The sequence below is a fragment of the Pteropus alecto genome, unplaced genomic scaffold, assembly GCF_000325575.1.
Source record: "Pteropus alecto unplaced genomic scaffold, ASM32557v1 scaffold76, whole genome shotgun sequence".
Classification (NCBI taxonomy): domain Eukaryota; kingdom Metazoa; phylum Chordata; class Mammalia; order Chiroptera; family Pteropodidae; genus Pteropus; species Pteropus alecto.
The window spans coordinates 17,817,608-17,823,214 of record NW_006443138.1 but is presented as its reverse complement, the minus strand read 5'-3'; the positions used below and the strand labels follow the sequence as shown (position 1 = coordinate 17,823,214).

The window sequence follows — 5,607 nt, the reverse complement described above, 5'->3', positions numbered from 1 at the left end:
ATATATATTGGTTGTTTCCAGTTTTTGGTGATTATGGATACAGCTACTAAAAACATTCATGTACAGGTTTTTGTAGAAACATAATTTTTACTTCTCTTGGTATATACTTAGGAAAATGATAATTGGATTATATGGTAAGCATATGTTTAATTTTCTAAAATGTTCTTACTTTACTCAATATTCTAAAAAAATACCAAATTGTTCTTCACAGTGGCTATACCATTTTGCATTTCCAGCAACACTATTTAAGAGTTCCTGTTCTTCCCCATCCCTGGTCAGCATACTATACTGACAATTTTTTTTTTTTTATCTTTTATTGTAGGTGTGTAGTAGTATACCATGTGATTTTAATTTGCATTCACTAATGAATAATGGTGTTGGGCATCTTTTAATAATCCTATTTGCAATCATCTATATATCTTTTCAGTTAAGATTCTTTTTTTATTTTATTTTATTTTATTTTTTTATGTTTTTAGATGAGGCAACCCTTGGTTGACCTCACAGATTGCAAGGACCTTGTCAGTTTACAATCTCTTATTTTTTTATTTTTTTATGCCTACAACACCTGGTCTTCCTAAGTGATCTCCCATCCAAGTACTAACCAGGCCCAACCCTGCTTAGCTTCCGAGATCAGACGGGATCGGGCTTGTTCAGGGCAGCATGGCTGTAGACTACGGTTAAGATTCTTTAGAGATTTTCTTCATTGCTTTTTGATTTTTTATTTTGTTCATTTTATTGTTGCATTTTGAGAGTTCATTACATATTCTAGATACAAATCTTACGTCGGATTTGTGATTTGCAAATATTTTCTTCCAGTCTGTGACTTATATTTTTATACTCTCAGCAGTATCTTTCACAAATCAAAAGGCTTTTGATTTGTATATTCATTTGGTTTTAATATTTTGGTTTCTTATTATGTGACAAGAAATCACAAATACTTCAAAACTGAAAGTGTGAATATAGAATTTTTACATTAATCAAACTAAGTACATACTAATAATTCTGTAAATCACTATTACAAATTAATTAATTATGATGGTAATACTTATAAAACTGTTTTCATGTTTATTTATTTTATTAATGTAAGCTAGAATGTTCTTGTATACACCTAGTTAGCTATATGACTGGCAATTCATTTATGTAGCCCTAAGGCATAGTTTTCTTTCATAAGATATGGATAATTATAATCTTAATTTTTTTGTGCATGGTTTTTAAAAGCAATTGAAAAGTAAAACTAATTTATAGTTATAAAGCATTATATGAATGAAAGGTATTATTGCAATTGCTATGATTACATTATCATGTGGGAAATTTACAGCTATGGAAAATAGTGAAATGCTCTTGCTCTTAGTACAAATAAATCAGGCAAAAGATTTATACTCCTAAAAATGACATAAATTTCTGTTTAGAAACTTAACATTTGCTTCATATTACTCCTAAAAATCACTTTATTGCTTTAGATTTTCAGAATCTGCTTTTGAAGTCAGTATAAATTCTTCACATGGAATAAATACTTAGGCTTGGGGAGAGTTTAGAAAAGAGAACAATCACAATCTGTTTTACCGGCTTGGGTATATATTAGGTAATTGAAACAGAAAGTCATTAAAGGTATCAGTTTTCATCTCAATCACACATAATTTCATAATACAAAGAGAATGATATTTAACATTGATTATATTTTATTAAATTATGACCTTAAAACTCTCTCAAACACTATTAAGCAAAAATATATTTTAAGAATTCCAAACTAAAAATTTACTTAGAAAGGCAGGTGTAATAGCATTCCAACTTCTCATGATCAGGCCCTGAGAGTTGACATATTGTTCCAAAGCCAGCCAAACATAGTACTAAGAGAACCAACCTCACTACTTGCCAATTGATTCTGCTGTTTAAAGGGCTTCCAAAAAAGCTAAATCGAAGTCTATTTATAATAATTTTTCTCATATCACCATTTTAGTCTTGATGACTCATAAATGTAGAAACCTTATTTTGAATCTTGAAGTTTCTTAATTTCAATTTTTAGAAAAAGGGCTGCCTTTCAAAATATTTGATGTGATGCTCAAAACATTCAAGAAGAAATTTAAGATTCAATGGTAGGCCAAGACTAATAAGAAATTCTAAAAAGAATCTCAAGATTAATGAAAAAAATACTTTAATTTATAAAAGTATTACAGTAGCAAAGAATTTGAACTATCATAACTAAAAGTTCAGCAAAAGAGTTGCATAGGCAGCCAGCATTTTGAAAATCTATTAAATGACAATGTTATATTAACTCTTCTGTTATAGGCCAAATTTAAAAAGTATTGCAAAATAGAAAGATCTATATGCAATAGCAACATCAAGTAAATTTAGTTATAGTATGTCACAAAATTCTTCACAGGAAAAAATTGTAGATGTGGTAGGAAGGTAGTTGAAGAACATCCGAGTTTAATTGAAAAGACTTAAACTTGCGCTTAACTTTGTTTAGTCTACCTTGGTTGTCTTCTGCACAGCAAAATAAAATTGAAAACTACGAAGAATATAATGTGTTTTTTGTTTGTTTGAACAACCCTCACAACTACTTCAAAATCTTTTTGGCCCCATCTCATATTCCAACTACTTCTACAACAAATAGTTCTGTACAGACTTTAACAGGCTCATGCAGATATAATTGAATAGTACCTCACCTCAAGCAAGCCACATAATCTCTGCTTCTCGCTCTGGAATTTCCTTGAAACTGTGTCAGGGACATATGTGAGAATTTGCCCAATATTCGCATATGTTCAAATCATAGAGTAGTCAAAGAACATGGAACCACCTTTAACCAATGAAATATGATAGCAGATATGTGACTATATCCTCATTTTGTTCCCTCAGAGTTTTGAGATACATTGCATAAAGCTTCTTAGAAGATCCTCATTAGATAAAACACCACTTTAAAACTCAGGGTATAAGTTTAGCAATTGTTAAAGTGTTACATTAATTGTTTATGTTGAATTCTAAATTTTCTCTGTAAGGAGGGATTAATTCACTGGTAAAATAATTTTATGTACAAAAATACTAATTATTTTCTTTTAAGTAAAATTTATACCACAGCCTTAAAAAATATTTCTATATTTTTTTAAATGGCAATTGTTTTTAAATGGTAATTTCTTAGAGCATTAAATATCTCAGTTTTCAAAATGTCCATTTTAAACAGATGTATTCAAAAAATATCTGCTGTATGAAGCAATGAATTCCTTGTCTGCTTTATGATGGCATCATTAGTCCATAGTCAAATTTCTTCCCTGTCACATTAAGATCCTTTATTTAGATAGATATAGGCTTATTTTAACGTTTAACTTACTGTTAAATGTCATGTATTTTTCTTCTTTGTAGAATGCATTCACTTTGAGTAAATAGTGTAAATACTATAAATTAAATAAGATGCTGGGAATTTAAATAATGAAAGTGAAATATTTTAATCTTCATGTTATTGTAGAATTTTTCAGGTTCTGCTCTCACTGTTGCAATCAGCTTTCAAAAGTTTAAGTTACCATGGGGACAGTGTTACTACTTTTTACTGATTATAAAGAATTGCCAGTGTATCATAACATAATAGCCAGTAAAATTTTCTATGGTGTGATTGTATCTATTTAAGTGTTAGTTCAATATATTCAAAGGAAAGGAGGGAGAAATAAGAAAAAAAAAAAGTGTTCTTTATTATTCATTTTCATTCATTCACTCTCTTAGTCTCTTTCTACCCCTTCCCCCTCAGCATATGAAAACTAAAGGCAGTGGAAAACCACAGGGGAAAAATGTATTTACCAATAGAAGATTTTCTCTATTATAAATAGTAGTCAAAGGAAAGCTTAGGAGAAAAAGAAAAAAAGATATGGTCACATGTGCATATTGCTTGAAAAGAAATACACAAAGCAAAATGTTCTGTCAAATCAATTTATATTCAAATCAAAATCTTTAAAAAAACCTCAATATGAATCTCAATCAGTACATAGCACTATTGCAAAATACTCAGCATAGAATGGCAGCCATAGTCTCAAAGGAAAAGACAAGTAATTTTTCCATTTGTTTAGGTTACACACCAAAGAGCAGAACTATCTTCTTTCTCAACATGCATTATTGCCGAAAACAACACAATAATAACAGATGGGCTTTGCTATAATATGACTATCTTTTACTAGAATGATCATTGTCTTCTTAAACTTTAAACTTTAAAAACTTAAACTTTAAAAAGTTTCTACTTTTTAAAATATGGCCGAGTAGATACATACTCTGATGACCTTCACTTTAAGCAGCTAAATATTCTTCATATGATGTGAAAATTTCATTTTAAATGCATTGCCAAGCTACCAAAAATATAAGGGAATAGCAAAAGCCGTACTTAAAGTGGAAAGGGAGATTTTTTGAAGTAAGCAAATTCAGAATTCAGAAGCTGACTCTCCACCCAGAGGATTTCTGCTAAACCCTGTTACTTGAAATTTAGATTTGAGAGTTGGAGGGGAGGACATAAGATAAAGAAAAGGAAATAATGTCTAGGGCTTTCCTAAGGTAAAATGGCCTAATAGAAGACCTTACTATAAAGACTGAACCACAAAGACCAAGAAATAGTTCCATTACTCAGAAAAAAGCAATGAGTTCTGACAGTCTCAAATGAATCTCAGCTTTCTAAAGGGGAGTATAAATCTGTCTTAAAATCTTGTGGTTACCAAACAGATCTCATCTAATGATAGTAACCAGTTTCACCAAATCTGTATTGTTCCCCTATATTTCTAGCAAACGTATTACTTTAAGGTGGTCTTAGATTTGTAGTAACCCATATGCCTGGCAGAAGCCAAAGAACATCTGTGGAGATCTCAAAGATTCCGAAAGGAAAAACACAGTGAAAAAAACGTGTTCAGAAGGCATACACAGAACCAAGGCACTATAACCAAGAGATATTGGTCAGAAAAATCTGACTTGCAGAGATGTTAGAATTATTAGAAAAAGAATATTAAGTAAATACATTAACTTTGTTTTTTTTTTTTTTAAAGTGGCTTAAGGAATAAAAAGCATAAGTGGACTGTAAAAATATTCAAGCAATTATATAAACTATCGTATAAAATTCCTAGAAATTAAAATTGTTAGAACTGAAATACAGGATTCAAAATTAGAATAGATACAATTGAACAGATAGTAAGTGAATGAGAATATAAATAAGAAAATTTAGTGTAGGGGAGGAAAAAAGAAAACATAAAAGATAAGTAAATAAGGTTGAAGATTAGATAAGATCTTTGAACATAGACTAGTTTAGAGATCCATTAGGAGTTAAAAATAATTTTAAAAAACCATGAATATTAAAATATATTTAGGCAGAGACTATAAAGCTGTACTAATTAATACAGTGTAATATTGGAACTGAAATAGATGAATAGACTAAAGAGCTTAGGAACAGGTTAATGTTTATGTGGAAACATAACTAATGACAGCTGGCATGATAGATTAATAATGAAATAAAGACTATTCAATAAATAATGAACTATACTAAAAAAAAAAAATCAATACCAAATAGTTTAATTACTTAAATGTGAAATGAAAATCTATACAACTCTTAAAATATGTATTCCACATATATACAATATATACACAAAT

General features: G+C 29.6%; 1 non-coding gene across 1 annotated transcript; it reads right to left on the bottom strand.

Moving 5' to 3' along the window:
- Positions 1 to 553: 553 nt before the first annotated feature.
- Positions 554 to 672, bottom strand: LOC112472343. Its single transcript, XR_003043620.1, has one exon. It is a non-coding gene; the product is annotated as a 5S ribosomal RNA (ribosomal RNA).
- Between the last annotated feature and the right edge of the window lie 4,935 nt (positions 673 to 5,607).